The sequence below is a fragment of the Tribolium castaneum genome, chromosome 1, assembly GCF_031307605.1.
Source record: "Tribolium castaneum strain GA2 chromosome 1, icTriCast1.1, whole genome shotgun sequence".
NCBI classification, from domain to species: Eukaryota; Metazoa; Arthropoda; class Insecta; order Coleoptera; family Tenebrionidae; genus Tribolium; species Tribolium castaneum.
In genome coordinates, this window is record NC_087394.1 from 26017420 (window position 1) to 26034203 (window position 16784).

Sequence of the window (16784 nt, forward strand, 5' to 3'; positions counted from 1 at the left end):
TGTTATCAGCGTTTTTTTTTAATCATTTTAATCATTTGTTTATCTATAATAACATAAAGTTGTATTTTTTAAAATTGGAACCATAGTTGGCTATGACATTTTCGAAAATCTATTTTTTTTCTAAACTGGAAACAATATAAAAACAGTTTGATGTTTCATATACTTTTAAAATATATTTAAAATATTTTAAAGTAGTTGGCCATGGAAAAATTATTTCACATAAAAGGTGTGAATAATCTAGAAATTTTGTGAACAGTTATTAAAGTAAAAAATGTGAAATTATAAAAATATGCTATGTTAAAGTTATTTTCAACTGAACTATAATATTCGATCTTTTGAGATTTACAAAAAAAAATGCAGAAAATTGAAAACGATGTGTCACTATCATTTGATGAAATTTTTTTATGATTTAGTGAAGTGCAATGGACGTGACGTTGATAATGTTATGTATTTTTTACCGCAGATAGGATTTGATTTTGGTGTTTGGACTGATTTTTTTTTAATTGAAAATCCAAAATTTTTTTATGGCCTACTATAAAATGAAGCGAAATGTTGTTTTTTTAAATATATTACACAAATAGACATATCCAATCAGAAAAAATAACGTTTTCAAAAATATCACAGCCGCCTATGATTTCTCTTTAAAAAAATAAGATTTTATGTTATTACAACTAAACGAATGGTTAAAAGAAATCGCTGATATCATTATTATATTGTCTGTAAAAAAGTGCTTCGCTGGGACATTCTACTCGTTAGAAATTTGAAATTAATATTTAATGGAGTTGTTGTTAGTGAGAAAATGCCCAACTTTAGCATGGCTTATTAAAATCGTGCCCTCTTTGTCATATTTTTTGCAATTTATCTCTTCAGAGATAGCCATCTGTCGGCGTTGCGAACCCGTTTAGCCCAATACCCGAAATGGTTTTTTGCACAAAATCGCCGATTTCGAACGAACCAATTGGTACCAACAAGCCATTCGCTTCTTGTTATTTCACCGTAATGGCAATAAAAATCTGATAAGAATCACAACGGTCCAATTTGCATCAGGTTGCTTCGAACCCGATTTCCTCTACTAATTAAAAAAAGCTTTCGCAAAATCGGAGAAAATTGCGGTACAAGTTTCCTGTTTGAGAGAGAAATACTTGAGCCACATTAAAAATAACAAACGTTCTTCGGCATCGAAGAACAAAGACAAGTATGTAATAGATTTGTCTTAAGTACTAAAATTAGCAACGATTGTATGGACAGCGGCGGCATTGGGGCATCTATTCTCGGACTTTGTGCATCCACTCCTCGAGATTAATTAACGCAATCGTCATAATGACGTCCGAACCGAATTATCCTATCCCAGAATCCTAGATTTTCCCTCATTGGACGTCATTGCCGAATACCAGCACCCAGTTCGAAAATAAACGTCACGCTCCTCCAGTGGTGGGTCGTGGGTCAAAACAAAATAAAGAGTTACCTAATAAGTTCACAAAACAATTTTTATTTTTATTTTTGTGATAGCATAAATTCACACTTTTTCATACTAAAAACAAACCTATAAACACAAACACAAATCGAGATTTCATTATGGAACAAGTTAGTAATAGAACAGTTCAAAAAATTGTCTTATTTTCAAGTAAATTCACACGTTCTGATCAGTTTGTTAAATTGCTTGAAAATAGAAATTTGAAATTAACGTACGCAAGTCTTACTAGATTTGCATGATTTTTTTAATGTCTCTCGAAACTTTTCAAATTAGGTGCGTAATGATAATTGTCAATATTTGATACATTCTCATGACACTCACTTCGTTCGTGCCATTTCATGACCTTCCTTTAATATATTTTGCAAATATTCTAAAAAAAGGCCATAAAAAGAAATGAATTTAAGATGCTTTTGCCTTATTGGTTTGGTTTTTTGTTTTTGGAGCGAAAAATTTCTTGCTAAACTCCATCAAAAAAAACAAATTTAGATCATCTAATTTTGTTACTGTTTAGAGGATTTTGAGTGATTTTCTTATAATATCTGACACATTCTTATGACACTCACTTCGTTCATGCCATTTCGTGACTCCCTGTAATGTTTTTTGCGAAAATTAAAAAAAAATATGCGAAAAAGAGAAAATAATATAAAAAAATTTGTCTTTTTTTAAATACCTACTACTTAAAATATTAAAAAAAAAACAATGTTCTTAGTACTTCTTTGAGCTTCTTAGCCTTCTTTCAAACAAAATTTCACATATTATGCATTAAGTTGCTAGAACAGATGAAAAAATGAGCACATTAAAGTGGTTTCTTGCTTTTGGAGCGAAAAATTGCTTGCGAGAATAACAAAATTAGAACCAGAGGATTTTGAGTTAAAGATTAATTTATTTTGCAAAATTTTAGTCTAACGAGCGTCTCATGAATACCAAAAATGACATTATTTCCATAATTTACTTGTTTTAAGTTTTTTGGGAGAAAATTTTTTTTTAATTCTTGTTTTCAGAAAATCTTGAACTTACACAATAAATTTAAAGACTACTTTTCTACTTTTGCAAAATTTCTATTTTTTTCCAATACTTAAGCGAATATCTAAATTAACAAATTAACAACGCACTATTCTCGAAATTTTCAAATAGACGGAAAAATAATTACCGCTCAAGATTGAAATTACCTTTGCTTATCTTTCAGCCAAAACTTATCGTCTGTTATCTCACATAAATTCGCTAGAACAGGATAAAAATCACAAAGGAAGGGTTAAAAATGAAAATGTTATTGCAAAATAATGTTTTTTTTAGTAAGAAACTAATTGAATCTGAGAAGTTTCATCCAAAATGATGGTTTTTCCGACTTGTTTAGGATGATTTTGCGAATTTTGCGGAAAGGACGTTGTTTTAGCTTTTTTCCAGAGTTTTCCAGTTTTTTTTTTTTTTAATAAAAATTCACTTATTTCACTCAAGTCCTCTAGAATTGATCAAAAAATTATAAATTGACGGTCGAAAAGCTCATAAAAATTCTACGAAACACCTCGATAAAAAAATCACCAAATTACGTTGTTTTAGTTAAAAATTTTGCTGTTTGCTGCGAAATTTTCTTCTAATAATCGTTAAAAATAAGGTTGAAAAACACTATATTTTTATTTTACTTAACGAGCCGCCACTGTTTGAAAAACATTGTCAAAGATTGAGAGTGAAGCCGCTAATTAGCTCCGTCACTAAATTAAAACCCGAGTAAATGAAATTAACATAAAAGCGCTTAACGCCCAGCCCATCACTCTGACTTTTTCCGTCGACAATTCACGCCATTATGTTGTAGATTTAATGAATAATTAATTTGTAACTCGGCTTTCTTGGAGATTTTTCACAGGGAGCGCCTTGGGCGAGTAAAATTAACTCCCCTTTACTTTATTTAGAGTGTCATCTACCGAATTAGGCGCGGAGGTGGGCATCTCATAAATCCAAAGATCAAATCTGGCGTTTTTACCATGCCAGAGTTTATTTTAATTTATGAGATGACATAGGAATAATGGCCTTATTGTTGCCAAACACTCACTCGGCTTTGAGAGAAAGTGCAACAGGTTGCTTGCTTGCTTGCTTGCAATATAATAATGTGCTACGCTTTTTGGACTCTACAACGAGTAATTAACGAGGATCAAAATGAAACGCTTTTGAAACTCGACACTGGATGGCGTGTGCCACTCATGTGAATAATAAACACAATCAAATTGTTGTTACAACGCCAACACGTCGCGGAAACAATAACAACACTATCAAAGATGAGGCTTGGAAAAAAGTCAAAGCCTGGTTCATGTTTCGAGACAACCAAACAACACCCATTTTTCAACTCGGAAAAATTATTTCGGTTTTGTAACAACACCTCCCACAGATTAATCAACGTTAATCTTCTTCAAGAGTTTCCAAACCCCTAAAAAATAGTACAATTTATGCTGAAAGAGAGTTAGGTTTGTATGAAATGCTAAAGAATAACGATAAAAATCAATTAAACATTTTTTTATTTGAATGTGTTTTTTAAATTACACTGTGTATAAAATTTTATGTTTTCCAAAATCTAAACTAAAGTCTTAATTTTAGATGTAAATGAAACAAGATAGATCGATTTGTTTGGAACTAAATTCTTAAGTACACTAGTTACAAAAAAAAATTGTAAGTAATTATTATACGGGGTGGACCTGCTAAAAGTATTTTTTGTTATATCTCATGAACAAATAATTGTACAAACATCAGCGTTTACAAGAGTATACAATAAATTGTTCTTTATACCTTTCTCTATGTTTATGATTTTTTTTAAATTTTTTTATCTTTATTATTAGTTTTTGAGATATAGTAAAAATATACTTTTTATAGACCCTGTAGAAACATTTCAAAATATTAAGTCGAACATCATTAAGTCCATAAAACTGAATTATTTAAAAAACTTTAAGTTTTTTTTCTAAAACTCGATAATTTTTGCACAGAAACACTATTTACTTTTGAATATATCAAATATCTCTACAGGGTGATTCAAAAGTCGCGGACCATCTTTTAAATAGTGATAGCAGACATTCAACTGAGTCAAAAGATCTTATGACCAAAAATTGTTTGAGACTTTTTTCACGAGATACAGCTCTGCAAAATTAAATTTTTAAGTTAAGTTTTTAGCTTTTTAGGTTATATTTTCCGAAGTTTAATTAGCGAAAATGGCAGACCTTGCAACATTAAACAGATACCTATTGAAAAAAATCACTATATTTTATTTTATGGTGTGTAAAACATTTACCAAACTAGCAAAATTGACAATAACTAAAATCTGACAATTTGGAAAAGAAAAGATTGCTACCGAAAAAAAATATCTCAAAAAATAAAAAAAATACTTGAAAAAAAAAGTGTTATGCTTAGCTGCACTTCTTTTATCATTATGTTAAAGTTGGTCTGACACTTTTGAATCACTCTGTATTTCGCAAAAAAAGGTTTCCTTTTCGACGAGAGATTTTTCTGACATAGTTTATTTGGAAAAATTAATAAAGTTGGAAATTGTAGGTAGCTGCACTTTATAATTATTTTTTTAATTAGAGTGTTAGTTGTATTTTTATGTAACAAAAAAAAATAAAAAATTTTTTACTCTCTGTCAGATTTAATCCTTTTTGAGCTCATTTACTGCTACTATAGAATAAAAAAAGAAAGCTCTCTAGAAAATTTAAAACAAGTACATGAATAAAAAGCATAAAGAAATATAAACACATTAAAACAAATAATTTACTTTGCCACATTTTTATTGTTCATTTTTTTTTCATCTACTTATGTGTTATCTGTATGTTACTACAGCTCTTGCGGTGATTCTGAGCTCTTTTTAAAGCTAGAAACTGCTTCAGGTAATTTAATAAAAAAATCAAATTAGGATTAAATTACGTTGTTTCAGCCAATTTTATGCGTTTTAGTTCGTAACTGAATTAATTTTTGACATGATATCAATTACATAAAAAAGAAAAAAAGTGGTCTTAAGTGTTGTTATTTTGCTTTCACAACAAATGGGGATTTAATTTAAAAAACCTCCTCGTCTTTGAAATAGAAGTTTTGGGCCAAGTGTGTGAAAATCTGGTCGAGATTGATGACTCCTTGTCCGTGTTTTGCGATAATTTATAGATTCTGAACGCGTAAAAATGTATAACATGGTTGCGATACCTTGACTTCTTTACATTTTCGAATCAACACATAATTATCTTCAGTCACCTATCCGAAGGCCGCCGTTTTGCATATTGTAATAATCATCATGCGAAAAGTTATTAAATTTAATTAGTAAAATGAGTTTTATTTCCCAGAGCTAATAACAATAAATAGTGGTGTAAAAAAGTGATTAGGTTTTTGCTGTAAGTTAGTAGTAATGCGAGGACAGTAGCATGACCTGATTGATGTAATTTTGGTCAGCTTTCCACCATTAATCTCGTAATTTTGACACGTGTCTTGTGGTAAAAAACGGTTTTTATCATTATTTTAAGAGTGCGACGAATGGATTCGAAATAGTTTGCGTTGTTATTATTACGGTAATGAAAAAAAGTGTCTTTCTCTCTATTTTGATCGCGGAGCAAAATGCATGAGATAAACCCACGCAGGAGTTGGCACTTTGAGCATCAGCAAAACAAAAAAGATAAAGATGTTAATCTACATAATAGTGGTAATTTATATAAACCAGGTGAGTCAAAACAGAGCTGTCAGGCCTAGACAGCCATAAAATTTTTCAGTTTTTGCGCGTCCGCCTACAAATTACATGTGTCGTCTGAAATCGTGGGTAATGGCGAAAACTACCACGAGAATTATTGTTTGATGTATGTGACAGATGAACATGGACTAAAACAGTGACGCAAATGTTTTACATAACATGTCACAACTACACCTGGCTATTTGGTGGAATCGCGCCGCATTCTCTATCGTGTAATTTTAGTACAGACGGACTCGAATAGAAACACTTTGACCGACTGCCATGTGAAAAATATCACATCAGCTGTGCGCACGACGACGACGACGTCGTTCGCATTTACGAAAACAACGACGAATAAATTGCGAAATCCGATGGTGGCATTTTGACGGACGCATTGGGCCACTTTGCGCATTTATTGCCCATAAACACACTTCGCAAACATAAATCACAACAAGCGATTTTTCTTCAAAGAGGAATTGGAACATGATGAGAATAGCACCTCGACGACGTCAAAGGATTAGCAAAAAACAAACACAATAAATCTTAAACCTACATACTGATGCATGCAATGGGATACATGAGGAAACACTTGCGTACGTGGATGTGATTTTTAGTCGGCTTTCAAGTTATTTAATACAACTATTTGTATGGCGCACAATGCGAAAGCCATTTCTCAATTAGATAACAAAAAATTGATTCACCGCTCTAGCGAAACGCTCTTTAATATTCGCATAACACCCTATCAGTAGAATTGATAATTTGTTTTCGTTTTTAACACTACGAGACTACACCATGTTGAGCCAGGTCACTTTAAGGTTCTCCAGGTTTTGAAACCTTTGTCCTTCATTTCTTTTTTCTTTTTTTGGTTAATGCTTTACTAGCTCTTGTCCTAATAAATAAAGTTTTTTTACAAGTTAGGAAAAAACTTTAAAAACAAAGTGAGAAATTAATTAAAATATCTCTGATGTGTTTAGAAACTTTTGGATTTCCAGGTTTTGAAACCTTGGAAGCAATTTACTTTTGTATTTGATATAATTTTAAGGTTCATTTCGATTTGATTTCTTTTTCGTCACTTCTTCTTTGAAGGAGTGCCTCTCTAGCTCTTACTCAATAACCTTAGTATTGAGTTTTTTTTGTAATTTTGTAAGTTAGTAATAAAACAACTCTTTCTGTTAATTTGGCTGATTTTGTTGAGACATCGTGTTGTTTTGGCAGTTTTATTTTTCATTTTTTACAACCTAATATTTTGTTAATTTGGCTACTTATTTCTGTTAATTTCTTTGGGTTACCTCATTACAGTAATTTTTCAAAAAATCATACACACTTTGGCAGTGCCTACGTAAAATCATTAGTCTTCTTGAAGCTCCTTTCGTTTGCATAATTCTCGTTTAATTTTGTGATGATTGATTTAGAAAAGGAAGAAGTAAACAATTAACTCGTATTTAAAGAGAAACTTTTTTGATTTTTTTTATAATTGTAAATACATATTTTTTTGTAATGTTGCTTTGTTTTTTTTAATGTCGCTTACCTAATACCGACACTTTTCTTTCCTATTAATTTGTTTTGAATTTATCACTTTGCTAAAAAAAATGTAATGGCACTGATTTAGAAAATTACAAAGTCGGAATCTGATTTGTTTTATTTTGATGTGGTACCTATGTATTTATATTATTTTATCCAAAAGTATGGACGTCATTCTAAGTTTTTATTAAGTATTTTTGTGAATTAGGGTCAAAATGAGGCAGAAATAAATTACCTAATAACTCAGAACTAGTAATTTCTAGAAGGGAGTTATTTTGTGTTTATCGCTTTTCATTTATTGATTTTTTAATAAAGAAACAAAAGATATGCTTGATCTATAAAGAATTCTCAAATTTGATTTACAAAATGGAACACAAAAAAAATTGAATTTATCAATATTTCGTTAGATAATTAAACGATGTTTCGTTAAAATAAAAATTTTTCATTGGTCGTGTTAATCCCAGCAAGTAAACGTAAAGTAAGGTAAAGAAACAAACATTAATTAGTTGCAAAAACGCTACTTTTATAGTTGAATCAACACAAAAATGTCCACGGAATAACGTTATTTGTAACGTAAAACTTTAACAGTTTTTTTAAAACGTTTGTTATTCTTTTAAAACACGTTAGAAAATGGATAATAAAGATAATATGGATAATAAAGATGGTTTTTGAACTACCTAACATAAACGTTAAAAGAAAGCGTTATCATACAACCAAATAACAACGAAGTAAATTTTATATCAACCTTTGTAACGTTAAAAAAACGTTAGATTCTACGTCCGGTTACTTACTGGCATACTAATGAATGGTTTTTTCCGAAAACGATGTATTTTATGGACATTATTAATACATTCTTTATCAAAACGTAGGTCTTATTGTGATTTTAACGTTTAAATTTTTTTCCCAATTTATAAGTTTTAGAATTTCTGCCTTATGGAGGTTCTGAGTTTTCTCCTCCAAGTCAACAAATGTATAAATTGCACTCTAAATAATTTATTGAGGTACAATACCGTGGCTCCTGGCGACCCGTGCTTACACAATTTACAGAAAATACCGCCATCACAAAAACGTAAAATCTACGTTTCACACATTACATTTTATCCTTTTTAAATCACCAATTATTAATTATTATCGAATTTCCACTTTGCTATTGCTCGTTTGTGTTTTACACAGTATCGATTGCTCACTTTTATTAACATATTAGTTTATTAAGTAACTTTTAATTAATCGAGTTAATTGAGAAAATATTATTTAATTTTTACTCAACTATGAAATTCATCGGATTTTAAACTGTATTATTAGGTTTCTCGTTTTTGTAAATACATAATATACTTTTCTCCTTATCAGACCTCAAAATTCAAGTTTCCACTACCATTTTTTTGGTATCACTTTCGCTTTCAATTCGTTGCCCATTTGTTCAATTTTTTCACTTGCTTATTCCTTAAGGCATTACGTGATAGATACTCTCAGGTGGTTTTGGCTGCCTTTTGAACGAGAATTTTCCTTTTTTCTTTTTGATAGTTTGTTGAATGAGATTTCGCCTCAATTTTATCCTACTGTCTTTTCTCCTACTTTGAAGATGAAGAAATCTCGTGAATGTATTAAACGTTATGAAAATGCCTAATTTACAAAATAAAGACATTAGAGCTTTCCAGCGTGGGTTTAATATCCAGCCATTAACACCCATTTTCCTGAAATCGCATTAACCGCAAAAACAAGTCCTTGTTCCGTTGACCTGAAGGTTGGTTCCTCAACGGTTTCCCATAGATAAATGTATTATAAAACCCACTTGTCACTCTCTATGAGACATCGAACATCTAATTCTCTTGTACCGCGTCGGTCAAAGCAGGAAACACGATTTGTCGCAATATTGTTCAAACACATTTATGGTCAAACGACAAGACCAGCCTCGGTTTCGACGTCGTAATTAATAAACATTCTCTCAATTTTATCATGCATTCGTGTGCGGTTTGCGTATTTTTGCACCGTAATGGCACTCGTAAATATTTCATCGCTCATTCATCGAATCAATCGAAAAGCGATGAAACGTCCAACGGCCGTAAACAGTGTTTTATAGTGGTGGCAAAAAGAAACGCCGGTAATTTATGGCCCAGGGCTCAGCCCGCGACCACGCTACCAACATTTATTTATTAAGATCAGAAATGAAGCTTCTCAGAAAAATTCTTGTTATTTTAGTGTGTACTGACGCAGAGTTCGAAAAACTTGCTACTTAATGAAGTTACAAAAGGCGCCTTAGAACTGTGATTAAAAAAATGCTAAATGAGCGTAATACGGCATTGACAAAGTTTAAAAAAAACATCAACACTAACGATTGGATTGCTTATAAACAATTACAAAGTCTGGTTGTAAATGCAATAAAGCGAATTTCTTTTGGTTTTTATTATTTTTGCAATTTTTGTAAATTCCATTTCGTATATTTATTCATTTATCTATTTATTTTTTTGTGTATTTCCTTCTTAGTTGTTAAGGGAGTTAAGTTCGAATATCAATTGCTAAACTTCGCCTCCCGAGTTGTATTTACAATTCCAATAAAGACGGATGATTATTATTATTATTACTTTTTCCAGTAATGCATTCAATAATTGCACTTTTTGTAATCATGATTCAGTCTTAAAGCTGTGTAAAGTCACGATCAAAAAGAATGACACCCCTGAAACCGCAGCTATAGATCTTTTTGATGTGATGCAGTTAATGTGTATGTTTGGCCGGTTTATAAACTCACTGGGCACTTTGTAAACTAACCTGTTTGTTAAAATTTAGGACCTAAAAGATTTTAGTCGGACTTTTGCTATGTAGCCTGGCTGGTAGGAGTGTCATTCTTTTTGATCGTGACTGTACCTTCATGTACACTTTCTCTCACGTGGTTTGGCGTCGTTTTTTGAACGCTTTCTTCACAATTGCCATAACCGTAGTTATTTTTTTGCAGGGTCCACCCGCATTCCACACTCGGAAAAAATCCCTAATTAATCGACAAGCGTCGCCAACTCACAATAGGTAAGTAACGAGTTCCTAAATCCCCGTTTATGACTCCGGTCATTACGGTTTCTGCGAAAGTTTGCGGTGTGTATAAAAAGCGTAATTATCGCGAGGTAATGATGACGATGACTGTGGGTGGCGGTCGTTGATTACCCGGAATTCCCGATTTCTCGAGTCCGGAAGGGGGGTTGTGTCCGTGACCGGTAAGGAAAGAAAGAAAGAAAGAAAGACACGTGCCGGGTGTCGACAGGACTCACTCATTCCGGAGACCTTGACACCGGAGCGGCAACAACCCAGACCAAGAGCACAGCACGGCAGCCGGATCGATGCAGCAGCTAACTCACACACGCCGGCATTCACCCGTATTATAATGGCGATCATTTTCCAAGCTTCCACCTGTTTGCGACCGACGGACAGGAGAGTAAAAAACACTGCCGCTGGCACGACAAACATATTATTCGCGAGTTCGGCCAAAGGCGGAAACGATAACACTTTTCATAATGAGCGGTTTTTAACAAGTAGCCAAGATAAGCGAAAGAATAAGGAAAAGGAATTGATGTTTCGCTGCTATTTGACAATTAAAAATTTTGACTAAAACAATAATTCAGAAATATTCTTGACTTCGTCCTTTCTTCTTTACAACTTGCCTTGATTTTATAAAATTTGAGTTTTAGAATCGGAAAAAACGAACAGGAATTTAATAGACAAATTAGTAATTACGCACCTACAGTCAAAGATAAAGAACAATTGTCAGAAATTTTGAACAGAAATTATTCGGCAAAGTAAAAATTTGAAATTCCTTCCTTGCTTAATAGGTATTACTTGCCGTGTTCTTTTTTTACGCAAACTTTTTTCTTTTTTCTCACGTTTCCTCTTCTCCATTAAAAAAATTATTTAGGCTTATTGCATAAACTTCTAAATGCTCAAGGAAACAGACTAGGTACTAGACCTAGCTTTGTTTTTTTATTTTTGAACTATCTTTTTCCTACTATGTTTTTTCTTGACTGTATTTTACCTTTTCTTATTTTTTTTGTAAAGCTACGTTTTGTAATTAAAATATGAACAGAAAGATAAGATTTTATTAAAAAATACACATTAAATTCAAGTAGAAATTCTAACGACTTTTAAATTCGAAATTATAGCTTATTGCTTATTTTAGAGCTTCTGCTTTCTTTCCTTGAAGTAATTTTTTTCTTTAATCTTTAATTTCTTTCTTGTCTTCTCTAAACCAAAATTAAGATCAAGCATAGATATTCTAAGATTATTAAATTCGAAGTTGACTTTTAATATTTTTTCATTTCAGATCATTTGCTTCCTTTCCTTGGATAATTCTTGTTTTTTTATCCTTTTATTTTTTTTCTCTTTCCTGCTTCTCTTCACCCTACCTTGATTTTTTAAGAACACTAAAAACAAATAGAAATTCAAATGAATTTTAAATTCGTAATTTTTACTTGAAGCTCTTCTGCTTCTTTTCTTTAAAGTAATTCTTTTTTTTTATTCTATTATGAATAGAAATATAAGGATTTTTAAGGAATAGACATCTTGAAATTACGACAAGTAGAAATTGTAACGAATTTTATATTTGAAATGTTACTGATTATTTACTTAAGGCTTTCTTACCTTTATGTATTTTTTTCCTCTTTTCTCTTTTTTCACCTTATTGTCTTTATTTTTGTATGAAACTAAATTTACAAGTAGAATCACAATATGAACAGATAGATAAGAGTTTAATAAAGGACAGACATTTATTACAATTAAAACTTAAAGTAACTAGAAATTCTGACGAATTTAATTTCGAAATTTTGACTTATTGCTTATTTTTTTGCTTTTTTTCCTTGAAGTAAGTTTTTTCTTTTGTTCTCATTTCTTTTTTTTCTTGTTACTTTGTCTTGGTTTTTATGAAAAAGTTTTACAATCAAAATGTGACTAGGAAGGGAAGAATTGGATAGAAAATAAAAACAAGTACAAATTCTGACGAGTTTTAAATACAAAATTTCACCATCTTGCATTTTCTATGTTTACCTTTTCTTGAAGTATTTCTTTTTCCTCTACTTTCTTTTCTGTTTTTTTTTTGTTCTTTTTTTTTCACTTTGCGTTGATTTTTTGTAAAAGTAAAAGTGTAAAAGTTTTGCAATTACAATATGAGTAGAAAGATAAGAATTAAAAAAATACACTTACAATCAAAACTAAGGACAAGTAAAAATTCTAACGAATTCAAATTTGGAATTTTCACTTTATTACTTTTGCTTCATTTTCATATCTATTTGCTATCTCCTTTTTTGTTCGTTTCTAGATGTATTTTGTTACTAAAGTATTAAACGCTATGTTATTTGTTCTTACAAATTGACAAACAAGCGAGACAAAATCCAGTTAATTTATATTTCAATATAACTTTTGTAAAGTTTTTTAACTTTTGTTTTATACTACATATCGGAAAAATTACTTGGAAACTGTTTTATTAATACCCAAAGCGGCTCTTGTGTGTTGTTTTACTTGTTTACAAACTTTAGGATCGTCTCAGAAAACAATGAGTTTGTTCTGAGAAACGCTGAAACAACTTGCTTAAAACTGCTTCGAACATTTTCGTCCGTGTTTTAGGCCACTGAATCCCACTCGTATTGTGGGAAAAACATTTCTCGCTCAAGTTTTTTTTTTTCTAAACTAGAAAAGCAAGAGCAAAGGCTGAGGTATAATAGCAAGAAATCAAGAAATCGTAACTCTCCATCACGCAGTGTCTCCGATTTCCTTATCTATTTGTCCGCTCTTTTTCCACTCAAAATTATTTGTAACAAAAGAAATAACATTAATCCAGAGATACAATCTCGAGTTGCAACGACATCGATATTTAGTAGTTTGGAATTAATACCGCATTAAGCAGCCTCTATCAGAGAATTAATCTCACATACGGTTTTTAAACACAATTAAAATCAATAGAATTAACTTTTGGTAGTTGGTGTTTTATTTGCTCCTTTTTGAAATTATTAATTAACGGATACCTACGCACTAATTACATTCAGCTCCGGCGATGCTTTGAATTCCTTTGTCTGAGTGGATGCGGGTAGATAAATATTTTAAATGAAGTTTCCCAATTCACTCCACCTTCACAGCGCTGAGAAATCGATCAAAACGAAATTAAAAATAGCTGTTTACGCGAAAAAACAAGCATTTTGTTCATAACCAGCACCTGGCTTTCCATAAATTAAGTCGGAAATTTCGGTTTTCCTCACACGTAAAGCGAAAGAGGTTGTTATACCTGCTTTACCTCAACTTTACGAATTAAAATTAATGTAAAGGCGCGTCTGGAAGTCGCCACGATACTTATTACGGCGGCTTCAGAGGTTACTCTCGAGTTCGAATCAATTCAGCGACATTCGGGGGCGTCACAAGACGGCCGACTTCAAAGTGAGACAGAAATTTTGCGTTTCGAAACGAAGTTGGCACACTGGTCAATGTTGCCAACTTAATTCCAAAGTCACCGACTACTTTTTTCCAACAGTTCTTTCTAAGCCTCATTTTGTTCGGACAACTAACGGTGTTTTAATTTTTTTTCTTTTCAAGTAATGATTATTAAAATCTTTCCTTCTTTGTTTTTTTCTCTATTTTCAGCTTTTTTTTTACATTTCGTCTTCAATTTGTTTCAATTCTTTCAAAGCATAAAATAGTTATTTATTTCTTATACAAGACGATGAAGAGATTGTTTATCTACGAGTGAAAAGGTTAAGGTGACAAAGTCACGAGTGGACTTATTTTACGAGTAGATAGACGAACCTTATCGTCGTGTATAATACTACATTTTCTTCTATAGCAGGACAAGCGTAAGGGAAAAAAGTTATTATTTATCTTTCAAATTAATATGTTGTAATTTGTAATTTTAATTAAATAAATTAAATTTTATATATTTTAGCTACCCTTGCTGTTAAAATGCTACCTTATCCACTCAGAACAGTTGATAAAGGAATAGTTTAACATCTGCTATAGATAAAAGTCCAGTCATCGACTTTTTTTTTCTTTTTTTATATAACGCTGTGTTAGAGTTTGTTTTTCTTCTATAGCAGGACAAGTTTAAGGGAAAAAGTTATTATTAATCTTTCAAATTAATATGTTGGAATTTGTAATTTTAATTAAATAAATTAAATTTAAAATATTTTCGCTACCCTTGCTGTTAAAGTGCTACCTTATCTACTCAGAACAGTTGATAAAGGAATAGTTTAACATCAGCTATACATGAAACTCCAAAGTCATCGACTTTTTTTTCTTCCAAAAGTTTTTTTGTAGTCTCTTTTTTCATATAACCCTGTTTTAAAGTTTTTTTTTCTTTTTGAATAATGGTTTTTGAATAATCCTTATTTAGATCTTTATATCTTTGTTTTTTCTATTGTCATTTTCTCAGCTTTTGAATTTTAACTTCATATTTACTATATTCTTCAAGTTTTTTTCTTTCTTAACATCTTGTCCTTTCAATTTTTTTTTAAAGCAGAAAATAGTTAAGGAGATTGTTTATTTACGAGTGAAAAGATTAAGTTCAACAATGATGAAGCCACGAGTAGATTGATAATCTTTATCGTCGTCTATATTACAACAAAAAATTTCTATAGTAGGGGAAGTTTAAGAGAAAAAAGTTATTGTTTATCCTTCAAATTATTATGTGGGCATTTGTAAATTTAAAGTGCGACTTAATCTACTCAAAACAGTTGATGAAGAAATAGTTTAACATCTGTGATCGAAGAAAAAAATATTTATTTTTATATTTTCTTAGTTTTTGTTGGTGACACTGTTCATTGTGTTGAAGGTCAATGTTGCCAACCTAATTCCAAAGTCGCAGGTGACTTTGATTTAATTGAACGCACGTCGGAATATAAATACGATCTTTTCACACCAACGCTTGCGTGAAATGTGTGACGTGACACACGAGGTGCATATTTAACATTTTTCCTCACGTGTCATAAATCAGATTTATTTATTTGGCAGAAAGAGTAATCTTGTTGTGAAAGGTGAGCACAGGTCGCCGAATTTGTCTTTTTAGCGCAGATTAGGTCTAGAAATCTCCATAAAGTGGAAATTATCTTGATTTCTATAATTACGTTGTGGCTAATCTTTGTGTACAAATGAAAAGATACTGTTAGTAAAGTGGAATTTATTATTGAATTTACAGTCTAGTAAATCTGAATAATCCCAAGTTTTGAGCTTGAGTGCATTTGCAGTTGGTTTTAATTGGAACAAAAATTTAAAAAGCAAGATTGGCTTTGTTTTAATTTCTTGTAGAAAAAGTGTTCCTGGAACAATTTGAGTGAAAGCTTGATTAAAGTGCAAATAGTTTTTATTTAACGGAGCTGATCTTCTTCAATCTGGGATTGTGTAAGCGATCCTAGAAGTAACATTGTGTGGTTTTTCCGACCGCAGCGCGCACTCAAGCTTAAAACTTTTTCATCGTTGATAAGAAGCGCAAAATTTAAAAAGCTTGTGTTTGTACTCGTGTTATTCTACTCATGCGGAACACGAAACGTGTCATTTGTGTACTTGTGTCGGCTACTAATTTATCTAACAGTAGAAATATAATTAATAGTTGTGAAAATAATTATAAGTCATTTCTCATACACACGCTATTACCTTTAAAGTCGCTACAGTAACAACACATACATTTGAACCTGTCTTCGGGGTTCTTTAACACCGACCGAGCAGTTTATTAGCGCTTCCAAGTCGGATGATGAGAAGCGAGCGAAACTGGTATTTATCAAAGCTACCAAAAATGCCACAGGACCTTCATTAGAATTATTTATGTGGACGTTTTCGCTGGAAAAGTACCATTTTTGCGTGCCCAGATTTGTTTTAACTTTCTAATTGGCCCTTCAGGTCTGATGGACGACGACGAAAACTGGTATTAAGCTACCAAAGTGCCACGGGCTGCTCGCCTATTAAAGCTTCATTAGAATAATTCATGTGGTTGTTGGAGACGTTTTAATTGATTAAGTAGGGAGGAAGCGATTTTGTCATTTACCCAACCAGTGTTTGCCAGATTGAGGCAATCAATCGTCACACGAGAAGTTACTGATTTGACCAGTGCCATAAATAAATGAGAATGATTTTTTTTACTTTTTCGAATTTTTT

The 16784-nt window shown here is 31.6% G+C and overlaps 1 protein-coding gene across 2 annotated transcripts in view; it reads left to right on the top strand.

Moving 5' to 3' along the window:
• LOC103312803 (early growth response protein 1) overlaps positions 1–16784 on the top strand; it is a 182555-nt gene that overhangs the window by 134027 nt on the left and 31744 nt on the right. For both annotated transcript variants that reach the window (XM_008194345.3, XM_008194341.3), the window contains one exon: positions 10630–10697. The gene's annotated coding sequence lies outside the window, so the exon portion shown is untranslated. The remainder of the gene's footprint in view (positions 1–10629; positions 10698–16784) is intronic.